Source organism: Dermochelys coriacea, chromosome 9, assembly GCF_009764565.3.
Source record: "Dermochelys coriacea isolate rDerCor1 chromosome 9, rDerCor1.pri.v4, whole genome shotgun sequence".
Taxonomy (NCBI): domain Eukaryota; kingdom Metazoa; phylum Chordata; order Testudines; family Dermochelyidae; genus Dermochelys; species Dermochelys coriacea.
In genome coordinates, this window is record NC_050076.1 from 85,676,895 (window position 1) to 85,693,697 (window position 16,803).

The 16,803-nt window shown below is 47.4% G+C and overlaps 1 protein-coding gene across 4 annotated transcripts in view; it reads right to left on the reverse strand.

Annotated features, from left to right (window-relative positions):
• PAK3 (p21 (RAC1) activated kinase 3) overlaps positions 1-16,803 on the reverse strand; it is a 194,212-nt gene that overhangs the window by 93,944 nt on the left and 83,465 nt on the right. The window contains exon 1 of one of the 4 annotated variants that reach the window (XM_038416873.2): positions 10,382-10,601. The exons of 2 other annotated variants lie outside the window; for them this stretch is intronic. The gene's annotated coding sequence lies outside the window, so the exon portion shown is untranslated. Of the gene's footprint in view, positions 1-10,381; positions 10,602-16,803 lie in introns of those variants that run through there. One more of the 4 variants, XM_038416868.2, reaches the window with a different exon arrangement.

Below are 16,803 nucleotides of genomic sequence, written 5' to 3' on the forward strand. Positions count from 1 at the left end.
ATAATACTAATCATATTGTTACTCCACTGTTACCCATTTTGACAAGCCTCTAAAACAGCCTTCACAAGTAAATATAGTTTAGGCTCCCAAGAGCTCAGAATATATTCACTGCTGAAAAGTGCTTGATTCAGATGCCTACTGCCCATAACCTTCTGATGCCAACATTATACATTCCAGTGACAACTTTCCAAGCACTGGGGAGGAGCCAGCTTCTGGCTGTGCCACTCTTTCTGCAGGAAAGGGACAGTAAGGTAAGTAGACTTGGAAGGATTAGATTTTTGTCAGTAAATGTTGATAAGTGTCAATTTCACCGTACACACACAAACTGACAAAAAATATTTCCATTGATAATCACTGAAATGTACAGATAGGCAAAGTAAGACAAATGATGCTTGAGAACTTACGAGAGTTTGATTTAAGGATATTTACTTTGTGTATTTTGACGTGTGACTGACTGGTTTTTAACGGTTACATAGCTTTAACTTTTTGAAATCTCACTGTCTATTGTCATTAAATAATTATTGTCTGACTTCCCCATTGTCTGAGCCTCACCAATTATTTCGTGCAAATGTGAAAATTTAAGACGAATACAAATCTAAAAAACACTTTAAAATAAACATCAATAGTATCCATCAACATTATTAAAAGACTGAATTGTGCCAAGCCTAAATGTTAGGTTTGGTCATCTTGGAGCCTCTCATGCTCACCGATACTGTATGACAGAATTGAGAGCCATCACAGGAGGTCCCTGTGCTACCTAACTCCACCAGAAAGTCAATGATCATTCTAACAAATGTGTGTGCTTTGGGAGAAGCTGGGAAGAAGTATGGACAGATTTTTTTCTTTCCTTGCCCAGGAGCAAATACCAACATGGCTGCATTTCCCAGCATAGCTATACTGGTATAAATCTACTGCTATAATTTGAATTCCCCATTTGGGCACATTATTCTGGAATAAAAGTGACTTTATTCCAGTATACTTTCTCCACTTTCAAGGTAGACTAAGTATATTAGAATAAAATCACATGTGTTCCAGAACAGAGTGTCCACGTGGGGACTTATACCAGTATAACTATAATAATATCACTACAGCTACGCTGGAAATTTTCCCTGTGAAGATGAGAGTCGGGCAAACGCTGACATTCACTGTGGCTCAGTGAGCTAAACAGAATGAACCAAAGATCAAACTGCATTCAGTAGTTGATTTCTGGCACCACCTATTGCCTGGAAACTCCATCCACATGATGTTGCTGCAAGATCTCATTGGACAAGGGGAGAGGCAGGTCAGATATGCCCAGAAGTAAGAACTGAAGAACCATCTTACCAGGATACATGTTCACAGCCTTCTATTACTTCTGCTGACAAATAACAATATGGTGCCCAGTATTCCTCACATCCAGGTAAGTCTGTATTATAGCTATTCACGTAGAATGCACCATAAGTGTCCAGGGTGCTTTACTGGACATGGAAAAAGACAAGGTCCCTACCCTGAAGAGCACACAACTCTAAGACCAGATTGTGGATATCAAGTCAGAGGCTGCAGCGAAGGTGATGACAATGTGGGGGGAGCAGCCCCCCCAGGGTGAGCCCCTGTAGGCCAGAGGTGGGCAAACTATGGCCCACAGGCCACATCTGGCCCGCGGGACCATCCTGCCCGGCCCCTGAGCTTCTGGCCCAGGAGGCTAGCCCCCGGCCCCTCCCCTGCTGTTCCTCCTCCCCCGCAGCCTCAGCTCACTGTGCCACCAGCACAATGCTCTGGGCAGCGGGGCTGCGAGCTCCTGGGGCAGCGCACCTGCAGAGCCTGGCCTGACCTGGTGCTGCGCGGTGCGTGGCTGGCTCCAGCTGGGCAGCATGGCTGCCTGTCCTGGTGCTCTGTGCGGTGTGGCTGTAGCGCTGCCAGCCACTGGTGCTCCAAGCAGCACGGGTAAGGGGGCAGGGAGCGGGGGGGGTTGGATAGAGGGCAGGGGAGTTCGGGGGGTGGTCAGGGGCCAGGCATGTGGATAGGGGTCAGGGTGGTCAGAGGGTGGGGAACAGCAGGTTGAATGGGGGCAGTGGTCCCAGGGGCAGTCAGGAAGCGGGGGGGTTGGATAGGGCATTGGGAAGCAGTCAGGGGCGGGGGTTCTGGGGGCTGTCAGGGAACAGGGGGAGTTGGATGGGGCAGGGATCCCCGGGGGGCTGTCAGGGAACGGGGGGGGGGGTTGGATGGGGCAGGAGTCCCGGGGGGGACCATCAGGGGGCGAGAAGCAGGGGCAGGTCGGATAGGGGGCGGGGGCCGGGCCACACCTGGCTGTTTGGGGGGGGGGTGAAAGCCTCCCCTAACCAGCCCTCCGTACAATTTGGGAAACCCAATGCGGCCTTCAGGCCAAAAAGTTTGCCCGCTCCGGCTGCAGGCAGTCTGCCTGAGGCAGGTATAATACCTCTGGGAGCTCAGAGAAGAGTTGCTATTGGTACACCTCTTGAAAAGAAGGGTCCAACATGTCTTTCTTGTCCCCTTGTGTAGGGCCAGCTCTGCAGCTCTCTAGCAGTAAGGACAAGGCTATGGCTCCACTCTCAGCCCGCATCACTGGTGGCACTGGGTTCTCACAACAAAATTTTTGGTGGCCTCAGAGTGCAGCCACCAACTCCTGCTGGTGGCCGCTCTGGCAATTTTTCCTAAAATACTTAATTAACTTTCGGCAAAACAAATAAAGGTGCATATGTACACGTCCAAATCACAGTAATTTATTGATATCATAGAAAGGCAGTAGGAAGTAGAGCTCCCCATTCAGCACACCTGGACTTTGCTCCTATTCTTGTGCTTGGAGTGTATCTCGGTGCGGGAGCCCCTCACCCTGCCGGGGAGCTGCCAAGCAGCCCGGAGCCTTTGAGCTGCTGTGATAGCTACAGCAACTGTAAACAGCAAGTGCAGACCCCGCTGGGGGAAGCACTGGCCTGTCTCTGCCTCCCAATGGCCCTTCAGTGAGAGCTTGTCCCGGGGAAGGTGGGGAACTCATTAGCCGCCCCAGAGAAGGGTCGGGGACTCACGGCTGCCTGCAGAGTTCCAGGTTCCCCATGCCCCAGCTGAGTGGGTGCGGGGGAGCTGCCTAGGGGAGTGCCACAGCAACCGAACACTGCAGCACCCTCCACTGACAGCCCCACAAGTCACAGGAGGAGCTGGCTGGAGCCCCCGAGAAGGCTGCACAGTGCAGGGTGCCAACCCGTGCTGGCAGCGCCAGTGCAAAAACTGAGATGGCACATCTCTGTGCCCTTGGTAACAGCTATTCAGGAGCAACAGCTGGGCGCTGCAGGGAGGGGCTACTGCTTTGTCCCCTATAATCTCTGCCCACGCTTTGGAGGCTGTTGTGGCCACACAAAAAATCCACTGGTGGCTGCATGCAGGTGGCCACATTTGAGAAATGCGACTAGAGGACTCCTTGTGCTCCCTGGGATCAAGGACTGGAATGTTGACTGGCCCCTCCCGGGAATGCAAAAGGGAGAGGGGATTCTCCTCATTCCCTCGCTCTCCACCCCAGTGCACCTGTCCCATTAGACCCAGTCTGGCCCTAACTCAGACAAGTACAATTCCTGGGACAAGAGTTCCAACGTGAGAAGGACAAGCAATGGCATCATCATAAGGAAGCTTCAGAAAAGAAGGGATCAGAAGGCGGGGAGCAAGCGAGCTTGGCATACGGGCAGCGAAAGGCTCATCCAAGCAAAGGGGGGGGCATTAGAAGGTACAAAGCCAAGAGTGGGAGAAGGGTACAAAGGGAGGAGACTGGAGAGAGCATGTGGAGGAGCATAAGGAGTAAGATACAGGGTAGGAAAACGTAAGGACAGAGATGGAGAGAGGGATGGACTTGATTCCCACAACTTTGACTGTATAAAAACCTCCCCCTTAATTTTTTGGACTGAGCATCCCCAAAAAAAGCAATGAGTCTCCCTGATCCATCAGTACAAAGAAAGAATTCTTGCTGCCTTATTTTCTTCCTAGAAACCATTCACTTTGCCCCACTTCGAGCTCCCACAGATCCAGTGAGGAAGAGGAGGTCACAACACAATAAGTAGCAATGCAGTCATTATCAGCCACACCATAAGAACTAACCAGGATGCTGACCTGAGCCAGCCTGATGCCTGTTCATTAAAGGATCAAATGAGGATCTGAACAGCTCTTTTCTGGAGCAGGCAGACAGCATTTCAATTGTTAAAATATTCATGCACCAATAGCAGCTGTGGTCTCAGTGTCTACCCCTGAGACAAATGAACCTCAGCTCAAAGCACAATAGTGTGTGTTTTACAGAACAGAATCAGAATTAAAAGCATTTTCTATGCTACCTGTACAAATACTCTTTTTCAACAACTTTAGAAGTGATGGTGCAAGGCTGTCCGAAAGCCAAGTCCAGGATCATCCAGGGAACAAGGTGTGCAGGAAGACTGAATGGCAGCATTGTAGTAAATTATGTACAGGAATTTAACGAAGTGACTAGCATCCCTACCACCACATCCATAGTACAACTGCAGCCGCAGTTCTAGCAAACAACACCATATTACTTCAAGACTGTGGCTGGCAAAAACACGAGCTGGCACCTGGGCACTGTAGGTCCAGTCAAGAGTCACAGCAGAAAAGCACTGGACAATTTCAGGTCTAGAGGATTTTCTCTTTTACAATGGAGAGACAGGGAGGAGGAAACAACCCAGAAAACATTTCGACCTTCACCACCAACCAGTAAGACACAGCTGCATTTTCAAAAGGCCTCCCAAAATAAACCTGCATTATTGGTGCATATGTAAGATAGGTTATTGTGTGTGCAAGCGTAACTATTTAAAAAAAAAAAAAAAAAAAAAAAAAAAAAGGTGAGCCTGCAAATATTCCAGGGGCATTTTTGGCACCCCAAAAGTAAGAAGGAAATGAGAAAGTTACCGTTAACACTGACTCTTTGAAGGTCACCATCATGACATAATCTGTAATATTGCAATCACAGGTTATTTTGGATACACATGTTATCGGGTTATAAACACCAGTAGAGTACAGTATATTACATTAATAAATAACCATACGTGATCGCAGGGCCAGATCAAGGCATGGGCACTGTAGGCCTACCCCAGTGCTGCAGGTCCTGGAGTCATGGGATTACATCAGAATCTCTTGTTTCGTTTTAAAATGAATGAACTTCCAAGCCCACGTGGTTGTAAAGAAAAGTTTGCAAACATGACTGATGCATTGGGAGGGAGGGCCTGCTGCTGCTTGCTTCTGGGAGTGGTCATGCCACTGCTCCTACTTCCCTGGAGGGGGAGCCCCCCTACCACCATCACTCCAGATGGTGGGGCAGCACTATAACAGGTGCTGTGTTGTACCTGATGACCCAGACCACCTTAATTCAGCCCTAATCACAGTAATAAATAAAGCCTATATCATAATGTGTCCAGACAAGGGACAGAGTAAAGGTGATGCATTCAACCTTGACTTGGGCATTTTCTGACGTCTGCATTCTTATACATTGCTTTAACATTGTTTTCTGCATTTATTATTGATTACAGTTGAATTATAGAAATATAGGGATGGAAGGGACCCCAAGAGGTCATCAAGTCCAACCTCTTGTGTTGAGGCAGGACCAAGTAAGCCAAGACCATTCCCGGCAGCTGTTTGTGCAACCGGTTCTTAAAATCCTCCAATGACAGGGATTCTACAATCTCCACATGGAAGCCTATTCCAGATCTGAACTACCCTTACGCTGTGCACTCTCTCTTTCTCTTTAGGGTCCTTCTCATCTAAGCCTTCCCTGAAACATACTAGGTACTACTCAGGCAGCAGCAGCATGAACGTTGCCACATATGTGACAGATTATTTTAACTGTGTGACTAATGGTAACATGCAGGGGTAGGGACCGGGCCTTATTTTGTCTGTGAAGGGCCAGGTAAATTTATGTTTCTATGTATTGAAATGAGCTCATTGCTCAGGTGATGCCAATATTTCTAGGGTTAGACACACTTACCTACTTTACACACCACATGTTCAAAGTCCATCAAACCAATACAGACTCTGAGCTATCCCCTGCTTGTGTTACTTGCAGCAACAGTCCCATTGACATCAATGACAGAGCTCTCTTTAGGGAGGCAAGCAGGCTTTAATCCAATTTAGGAGAAGGCTAAACGTAATTTTATCAAAAAAACCCTAGAAAGCTGAGGGATCTTTACAGACCTGACTCTATTCAGTACTCACTCACACCAGCCACCATGTCATTGAAGTTTTGTGTAACTAAAGACTAAAAAATTAAGTCTTATGTCTGCCAGACACTGAAGTGGATGTAACCCATTAGTGGAATCCCCATCCAGTGGCCTGGACACTCTATCTATGAACTTTGCCTCTCATCCCAGCTAAGATCTTTTTTGATCTGTACGTGGCAGTTCTGTGTAACGCAGCAGAAACGGAGCATTCTTTCTGGGGTGGGTCACTAGGTGCTGGTGACAGCAGAAAGCTGCTTCTCTCCAGTTCTTACTTGTGAAACAAAAAAAAAAATCTCTCCCCTTTGCTCAAAACAACGGTGCCACAGTGCTTTGCTATCTGCAGACATACATCATTCAGGAGTGTTAAAGGTAACGAGCAGTCTTCCTGCAGGAGCATGACTAACTGATGGCTACCAAGGCCAATAACTAAACTGGACCCCTCCCACAGGTATGTGTAATTACTGTATAAGCACCAGGATGACAAAGATGTAGCCTGTGGTGCCCCTGACTGGGCTGTCATTGCCCCTTAATCAAGGCTTGTAAAGTGGCTCTGTGGAGAAGGGCCCAGGCCACAAAGATTGGATTTGGATCCCAGCTTCCCCACATTTTTAGGGACTGTTCGATACAGGATTTTGGTTCCGTCCAATACAGACGGAGGAGCCAAAATCCTATCGACATCAGTACAGCCAGGATTTCACCCAGGGAGTTTGTTTGGGTTGGTGGATCCACAGCTCCCTCGAGACCCAGCATTGCAGGAGTTATGAGAACCTGCCAGACAGTTATTGCAAGGAGGATGGTGGTGGATCCTTTCATGGAGGAAGGTGTTAAGAGGGGCTTGCGGTGAGGGAGTAGGGGGAACATATCTGAGCATAGGGCACAGAGCCCATGGTTACAAAAGCAGACTGCCCTGGTTAATGCCTCCCACTGGGCTCATCAGAGGTGCTGTTGCAGCTCTCCTACATTACTGCTGCTGCTGAAAACAGTAGCCTGTGGTACTTTGAATCCTTTTCATGGCCAATAGGAGCAAAGGTGCAGCTCAGACATGCTTCTAATAACTACATGAGTAACTAAATGAGTGAATCCAGGATTAGTGCAGCCAGGCATTCACCCAGAACTAGAACAAAGAACCACCTGCCCAAGTCTAGAGAAATTCCCCGCCCAGGCCTAGATCAGATTGCCTGCACGATCCTTGCATATCTGCACACGCAGCCTAGAGCAACCTCTCCACTCAGCCGTACCCATGATGCTACCAAGACCCAGAGCAGCCCACTGACCTGCTCTTAGAGCAGCTGTCTCATCCTCCCACCCAGGCTTAGCCTACCCAACCCCATTGCCCACCCTCCTAGCCCAGGGCAACTTTCCTCCCCAGTCCTAGAGTAGCCTACCTAGATTCCAACCAGCCCAGACCTAGAGCAAGGCATCCTCCCAAGCCCACAGCAACTTCTCCATCTTCCCACACAAATATACAGTAATCCCACCCACTAGTCCAGGCCTCAAGCATCCCTTTTCCTCCTACACCTACAGCAACAACCTGACCTAGAGAAATCCACCCACTCATCCTTTCCAGATGTAGAGCAATCCATCCATCCCTTCTCTGGATGCCCAAAGCAACCTTCCTGCCCATCCTGGAGCAACCTATCAAAGCACTCATCAGGCTTAGAGCCTCCTTTAACTGTACGCCTGATTTTTTTAACTGCTATTTCTATTAGCAAAGAAATTCTAACTAGTGATCAAATTACTGGGGTCACTACCACTATCTGTTCACCTTCCAAGGCACGTGTAGGTTTATCGCCCCCTTGCGTTCTTCCTCTTTGCCTGTCTCCATCACATGACACAACACAGATGGGTTCCATGAGGAATGAGATAAGTGCACAAGGGCTTTGTCTACACTGGAGCTTTTTTGGAAAATTCCCGACTGTTGCTACCATCAATGCAGTAGTGCAGATGACCCAGCAGTGCCTTAAGGACCATGTTATCTATGCCTGCCCACACAAGATCTAGATGGCAAGGTGGCTGCTACCTTTGTCCCATCTGTATGAGTGCCCCCCACCTTTACTGACATTGGTGGAACAGAGCCACTGGGAGCAACGGTGGGAAATCTTAAGAAAAAGTTGAGTATCAACAAGACCAGACACAGAGAATGCTACCATCATGGCTCCTAGGCAGGAAGCAGGGAGGGTTTGGCAGCTCTCAGACTCTCAATCCTCTTCTCCCCCTGAACTTATCCAGCCCCAAACTGCTGCCTTGACCAAGTGAGATTTTTCACCCTCCAGTCCCCCATCATGCTCACTAATCAGGCCACTACAGACTTCACCCTCTGCTTTTCCCCTTCCAGCACTCCCCCCCAGACACCCCACCCTGCCTCCTCCTGTTCCTCTTCCAAGCCCCTCGCCCTGCCCACCTTCTCCCACGCTGTCCCCTTGCCCACTTTCCCCTCATAGTCTCAACCTGCTCACTCTTTCCTTCCTCCCAACTGCTTGCCCTGACCATCCTTTCCCCTGCCCCTCACTCCCACTGCACACCAAGCTCATGCTCCTTTCTGCCGTCCTCCTCACTGTGCCCGCACCCTCTCTCTCATCACAGTGCTATCCCATGCTCCCCACTGTCCAAACATGTTCCCCTCCCCTCCAGGTTCCTCTCCCACCAGTCATACACAGAGACCCAGCGTAGAACATTAACTCATACAAGAGATAGGCAACACTGAGGAGCATTTTGTTTCTTCCTCCCCTCAGGCCCCAGCATTTTCTTTTCTCTCCCTCTCAGGCCAGCAGCTGGCTTACCCACAACCCTTATCCAACCCACACCCACCCTGCGGAGTTCTGCGGATCACGCTGGGAAGAGTCAGATCAGCACCCAGCAAGGTGGAGTTTGATCTCTAACTAGCCACTTTCCACTGCTACTGCACCAGCTTCCATGCTGCAAGCAGTAGCATTTACTGGTCAAGTAGGAAAAATAAAAACAAACCCCAAATATTCTTTACATATGGTTATACATTTGTTTGGGGAGGGCGGCGCAAAAGAGAGGGAATGAAAGGTGCAAACTTGTTTGCCAAACTCTCCAAAGGAGTGCTAACTCCTGGTAAATTTAGCATCAAAGTTCCCTATTAAGAAGAATGGGGATTATTCAAACACCCTGAGTCCCAACACCCCAAGCCTCTGGTGGCTCTAAATACAAGTCCAGAGCCAGACCTGCACTTCACAGCTCAGGCCCATGTCCGTTTGACATTTCCAGACACAGCGCAATATGAAGCAACAGTTTTTCCCCTTTTCCTCCCCATATTTCTTTACGTGGAATAACATTTAAAAGAGTTTGGTGCTACAAAATGTGGTTCAAGTCTAGCGTCAGAAAAAAAATGGATTCTAAAAGAAGCTGAATGGGCTTCTGGGCACCAGTGTTGAAATCTTCTCCCCCTCTGAAGAGAGGAGACTGGAGCAGCAGGGCACTGGGCTGTAACACTTCCTCAACTGGCTAGTCTTCAATACTGGGACAAAGGGACAACCCTACACAGGGACAGCTTCATTGTGGTGTCACAAACCACTACCATGTGTGTGCATGAGAGAGACTGAAATCACTGCATTTAATCGATTTGGGGAAAACTTAGCAAGCAAGTGTTTTAAAGGGGGTGAATTTGGTGCATTTTGCCAGCAAATGACAGAAGAATAAATTACAAAGAGTCTATAGGTTTTCTTACTCTTCCGCAGAAGCACAGCCTAGAAAACTGCATTATTGGGATTTGATTTCAAACACACCAAGACAGCTTTTACGGCTGATGTCTGTGTTGACACAACTTCAGTGCCAACGCAGGCTTTACGGTTTTTATTTAACCAAGAAGTTATCCGCCAGAACATGTCAATCTCCATTTTTTAAAAATTCAGATGCAATAAAATAATACAGGTGTCAACAATGGGGAAAAATACACAAAGCCTGGAAAACGCCACCAGAGCCTCTCCTCACAACCAAATACCCCACACAGCATCAATTGTGTTGGATGGTTTCCTTCCCTTACATACAGTCTCGGCAATAAACAATAAAGGGAATTTAAACAGAACACATGGCTGTTCGTAATGATCATTGCAGGCAGCTTTAAGAAAGCAACCATAGGCCGTTCCTCTCCCAGCTGAACAGCACAAGATAAGGCACCAATTGCACTGACAGCCTGATAACAAAAATAGAGGCATTACCTGCACTTTGTCCTGTCATACTGCACCCAACTGTCCACCTTCGAGGTCTGGGATTGTCATCAAAAGCAACCTCCCCTCCAAGCTTAGTCCATCTGCAAGCTTCCCATTCTCTGTGGAGAGCAGCTTCTTGACCTCCAATCCTAACATTAGTAGCTTGGAGGCTTCGCTGCCTCCTTGCTGTTCCCTAGCGCATGTCGTCACCAGGTTTTGGCTGCACTCATTGGCGGAGAGAGAGCAGATAATAATACTACTAATAGCACTGAGAGGGCTGGAATGGGTAAATCTTTTGTTTCAAAGCAGGAAACGCAGGGAAAGCTGACGTGGAAGGGGGAATATAGAAACTTGAATAAAATGACACAGAAGTGGTGGAAGAATCTCCTCCCTTGCAGCAGGTTAAAAAAAAAAAAAAAAAAATCAAGTGCCCCAACCCAGAAATGTGCGCGCACACACACACACCCCTTTATATACAGCATCATCCCCTTCATTCCTATGTTTATTTTGAAGGATAAATGGACCCCAGTGCCATACAAAACTACTTCCTAAGCCCAGCAAAGGAGGGAATATTGAGGCATTCAATATTTTACACTCTTTTTTTTCATGTAAATTTAGCAATGGTTTAGGGTGCTGGATTTACAGCCATTAACAATGAAGACATCTGTTCATCCATAGAACACACATTGCGCACAGGCAGGAGTACTGCACGTTTCCCCAACATAGTCCTGTCAATGTACCTCAACCCCGAACTGCAGGGGTAAGAGGGTAGTTCAGTCTTCTGGGCTTTTTCAATTCTTGTCCTTCATCATATTAAAGGTATGTCTGACTAATATCTGTAGGTTTTGGTTGGCTCATGGCACTGGTTTCTCTTTGTCCAATGAGAAGGTGAAAATTTCACAAAACTTGCTTAGGTTTCCACAATAAGCCACTTTGCTAAAAGTCATCCCCATGTGTTGCTGAATTCTATGTGCTTTTGCTGCAGCAGTTCTTTTTCTACACAAACTTCCAGCCAGTCCTGAATAAAGAGGACACTTTTGTGCAATGAGCCATGGACTAGTCCGAAGAGATTCCAATTTCCCCTAGTGTCTTTTCAGATTATTTTTCTTATTCTTTCTTTCTGTTTGGGATTTTAAAGCACTGAACTTTGGCTTGAAGAATTAAATCTTCCGAGACAGTCAGCTCCATCTTACCGCTTCTCCAAAACCAGCAAATTGGATTCCTACTGACAAGATAGGTTTGAAAAGCAGAAAAACATCCCATTTTAGTGACAATACTGATGATAATGACCTTTCATTTCTACTGAGCCTTTTAAAACCATACATTGAGATCACTTTGTCAGCCATTAAAATGTGCCCATCTCTGGGATGAAGCACAGTGCCTGAGCCTTTTGGGATGAAGCACAATACAACAGCCGGAATACGTGACAGTTTGGGGCAAAAAATGAAGAATACCTTTTCCTATCTGAAACTTCAGGAGAAATTTGCGCAAGCAGAATGTATTACCCAATTCAAAATGTGACCAAGATAACAAGCACTCCCCATCCTACAAAGCACCATGTGATCTTTAATGACCACATGTGGTCATGCCTGAGTGATACAACTCATTCAAAAGACAGCTCCTCCAGTAGCAACACCATGCTGGGTCACTGAATCAATAGTGACTCAGAAGAGCAGCCCTTACTGAACTGCTATCACCGCTTTCTGCTGCACACAAGAGAGTTCTCAAAGGTCTTCTATCTAACCTAATGCTGATTAGCTTGTGAGACCTGACACGATGACAGTACATGGTGTGTATGGTAAGGTGGCATGGCTATTCCCAGCCCTATAGAGAGATGTTTAGGTAACCTTGACTAGTTAGTGCCAATATTCACCAGGCCTGCCCAGCAATCTCATGGCAGTGTAAGAGGGGAATCTCTCCCCACTCAGCAGGTAACAGGAGTGGTTGTACTGGTAATTTACATATCATGGACACTGTGTCCCTCATCACAAGGAGAGTTTTGCTGGATCAGGAGAGCCAGCACTGGGTGAATAACTGATAGGGAATTGCATCTCTTTTTTGGTCAGGTAGATTGAGATTTTCAAAAGTGCCCTGCCAATGACCTAACTTTGCTCCCTTTGAAGTCAATGGGAACAGAGTTAGACCAATGCAGAGAGCTTCTGAAAATCCCACTGCCCACAAAGAGCTTGCACTGATAGCAACTGTTGGGTGAGTGAGTGAACAGGGACCCAGCCACCTATGTAGAACAGGGATTAGTTTATAAATATAATTCAAACTAGCTCAGACTCCGAAACACAGTTTAACAATTCACATCTTTATAGCCACCATTTAAGAAAAAGAAATGTGCCCTGTTTGAAATTTCCTGGGGCTGGCATGGCATGAGGACAGAGCATTGCCCAAGACACACATGTACACGTCAGGAGGCAGAATCAGTGGGTGAATAAGCTCCATTCATTTAAAACTCAAACTAATCATGTGACTTGATCACATGCATTTTTTAAAAAATAGATACACATATGCAAGAGCCTGGCCCATGGACTCTGCCTGTGTTTCACAAAGACCAGGCCAGCACAGCATATGAAGGGGTAATTTAGTCTCCCATTTGTTCTGTCAGAGAGCATAACAATGACTGTGGGACTGCAGGCAAAGAAGCCAGCATCAGAGATTGGAAGGAGAGAGGAGATTCATTCTCCCCCTGCACTATTTAATCAGGGGCATATGCCTTTTCACTAAGGTTGTAACCCTTTTGGGTGCAGAGACAATCTTCAAAATATCACCAAAGCATTGAGGGGATATTTGGCAAGTGATTTATCCCAAAAGTCACGGGGGCTTTTGAATGGTCCTGCACCGCTGCCCAGGGTGGGCCTTTGGGGCTCCCAAAACCCTTGGCTTTGGGGATTGTGGTTTTATGGGGGACCCCCATAGCCATCTCCAGGCTGCTGCCACAAACTACTCTCAAGCCATCACCTGGCTCTCTGAATTCGAGCCAGCTTATCCACTGAGTTGCCACTGAAGTCACCAACCACAAGGGATAGTGAGTGTGGTATAAGAACCACCCATGTAGAATAGAATAGAATAGAATAGGTATGGAGAGGGGTTGGATCTCAGTAGAAAAACCTATTCAGCTACAGAGAGAAGACATGATGAAGGTAAAAGACATGGGGACCAAGCTCAGCACAAACATATCCATGCGGTTCCCGTGAGAGGGGGAAGGGAACATCACCCACCTGCAGGTCCATCCGTGGCCCATCTTCAGGAGCAGCCTCTCCTCAGTCGGAAAGAGAAGGAGCCACTTAGGGAACAGAGAGGAAGGGAACTCTAGTGAAGGGAGATGGGGAGAAATAGAAGGGCAGTGTGGTCTAGGAGAAAGTAAGAGGAAGAAGCCACAAAAAAGGCATTTTATTGGCATCTGGGGACTCTGCCTCTGACTGGGGAAGTCCCCCTGAAAGTACTGTACCTGTGGATCCCCCCTCATACCCACCTAATCATTCTGAGGTTCGCATACCCTGAAGGCTACACATAAGAGGTCCTATGTGCGCTGTATGCTTCAAGGCATGTTGACAAAGGGAACATTGTTCTTTGAATTCTCAAGGGCTAACTGCTTTCCACTGACAGGGAATGGTTTCATGGCTATGGAATTTGGAAGGCCCAAGGGCTCTGAAATTCTGCAGTTCAGGTTGGACTTGCTCAGCTGGTGTGGTGTGACATGGGTTTTGATGTTGCTGCAGAATCCTGCTTAACCTGGTCCCCCAAATCTTTAGTGGGTCACCACAAGATTTCTGTCTACTACCTATAGGTACAGGAGAGGATATCTCCCTGCTAGATGCTAATTTCATCTGGCAGTCTCACTGGTGCCAAAGCCAGTTTAAAATGCTACATAAAATATACGTATATTGGATTGTCATTTTGATGAAGTGTAGATCAGAGTTTGTGTTTACACAAAAAAGAAAAGGAGTACTTGTGGCACCTTAGCGACTAACAAATTTATTTGAGCATAAGCTTTCATGAGCTACAGCTCACTTCATTGGCCTTCCTTTCTTAAACATTTTAGGGACCCAATTCAGCCCCGTGCCAGCTGAGAGATGGCATGCTGAGTCCCCCCCCCCAATTCTGTGAATGCCAGAGGTCAGTTTAGCCCCTAGCCCATGTTAGAGTAGCTTCAGGAGCTGCCCTACCTTGATCCACAGCCCCTATTGGGTCATAGCAGCAGCTGGGAATAATCAGGGCATAACCTGACCTCCTCCCTCCCCTGGCCTGCCTCTTACACATCTCCTGCGCCAACGACTCCTGTGGAAGCGTAGAGCTGGTTGCACCAACTCCATGTTTGCTGAGGAGCCCTCCTACACTGGGATGCTCCTTGGGGGAGCCTAATGGCTGCTTCCTAGTCACTTTGCACAGACATAGCCAGTGCACAGTGGCCCTGATGCAGGAGTGAATTCCCCCTGACAGCTATATCCATACAGCCCCACTTAAATGCACTGGGCTGGAGGGAGGAAGACAACCAGTGCATAACCAGGTAGGGGAAAGGGGAATATCAGCAGGGTGAGCCCCGTATTCTTAATAAACAGGCTGGGGACATTTAAAGTCATTGCAGAGGAGCTGAAACCTCCCCTTTCAGATCTGATCGGATAGACCATCACGCAGCGATAATAAGTAATAATAATACTCAGCACCTATAAACTCCTGCATCCTCAGTCTACCCTGAAAGGACTTAGCACTTACTACAACCATTTATTGGCCTTCACCACTGTATATCTGAGTGCCTGCAAGCCTTGAGGTCTCAATAAAAGAGGCCAAGTACTGTGCTCCCCAGTAATTGCAGAAAACCACCTAGGATGGCCACACAGGCAAGGAGACAAATCTTTCTTTGGCAAAGAGAGCAACTTCTCCTATAAGTTTATAAATATGCGCTTAAGCTGATTTCTACAGGGAATGAATTCTAGAGCAGTATTTTTTAGCCTTTTAGATACCAGGAACCAGCTTGCTGCCTTCCTAAACTGTGTCATGGAGATCTCAGGGACTGGCACCGGTCCACGGACCAGTCATTCAGAAACACTGCTCTAGAGGAGCAGCAATTCACGAAAGCTCAGCAACCAAATGTCAGAAGCATCACCACTGGGAATCCTTAGGTCAATACTACTGAAATGCATTCAACCCTAATCAGATCTATGGCTCCAGGTACAACAGTCCAGATATGCCAAAACTCAGGCTGAGAGACACTGAGTAATCCCTCGTTGGCTTACGTTAAGCAGTATAGGCGAACGTATCCTCTGATCGTTATGGAACTGGTTCCACCGCATTTACGACACCTCCCTGGCAAACCTGACATACTCTTTGCAATATAGCATGGCTATTAATTGGATGCCAGTGGGTTTTTTCTCCCTCCCCCCCACCCCCGTCCATCTACGGTAATTAGTGGGTGCTGCGAGAGACTTTGTACTTCAGAGGAAATTAGTGCTAAGGAATCCCAACCCACCCCCCATTAAAGTAAAAAAACAAAACAAGTAACATAACTATCTGGATCCTGCCTGCATGACTGTCAGTGTTATGGCAGCATCCAGTCATCTGATTGGATTGTAATTGCTCACCATGCTGCAATAGCTCTGACCAAACCTGAGCTAGTTAACTGAAATGCTGTACTTTTTTTATTAAAAAGAAAAGGAGTACTTGTGGCACCTTAGAGACTAACAAATTTATTAGAGCATAAGCTTTCGTGAGCTACAGCTCACTTCATCGGATGCATTTCGGAATGCATCCGATGAAGTGAGCTGTAGCTCACGAAAGCTTATGCTCTAATAAATTTGTTAGTCTCTAAGGTGCCACAAGTACTCCTTTTCTTTTTGCGAATACAGACTAACACGGCTGCTACTCTGAAACCTTTTTTTATTATTATTATTATTATTTTTTGTGGCCCTGGGTACACATCCACTCCTCACCCAGGTTGAAGCTGTGAAGCCAGCCGTGAAGCGGTTTGAAATGGTAACACCGCCGACTGGTTTTACCACCACATGTGCTGAGCTGGGGTTTGGGGAAAAGCGACAAGGTGGAACACTGCAAACGAAGAATTAATTTTTTTGGCCTGGTTCGACTATGATGTCATGGGTTCCCAGCTCCCCGCGATTGGCTGACGGGTTGAGCAGCTGCGGAGCGCTGAGGGCTGATGATTTGCCCGCAGGTTCAGACCTTTCCGCGCAGCTTTGAATCGTGGCTGGTTGTCGTGACAACCTGGATAGTGTCAGCTCCCGATAACCAGATAATGAGGTTGTCACCAGAAGGGGGCCCTCCCGCAGCGAGCTTTAGTGATCCCTAGGGTATCTGCGGGAAAGGTGTGAGCAGAAAAGGTAGAGAGATCATTTGTCGCGGCTGGCACACCCGACCAGCCTGCCATGCAGAGGTGCTTCATTAGCTAGGAAACACCTACCACCACATAG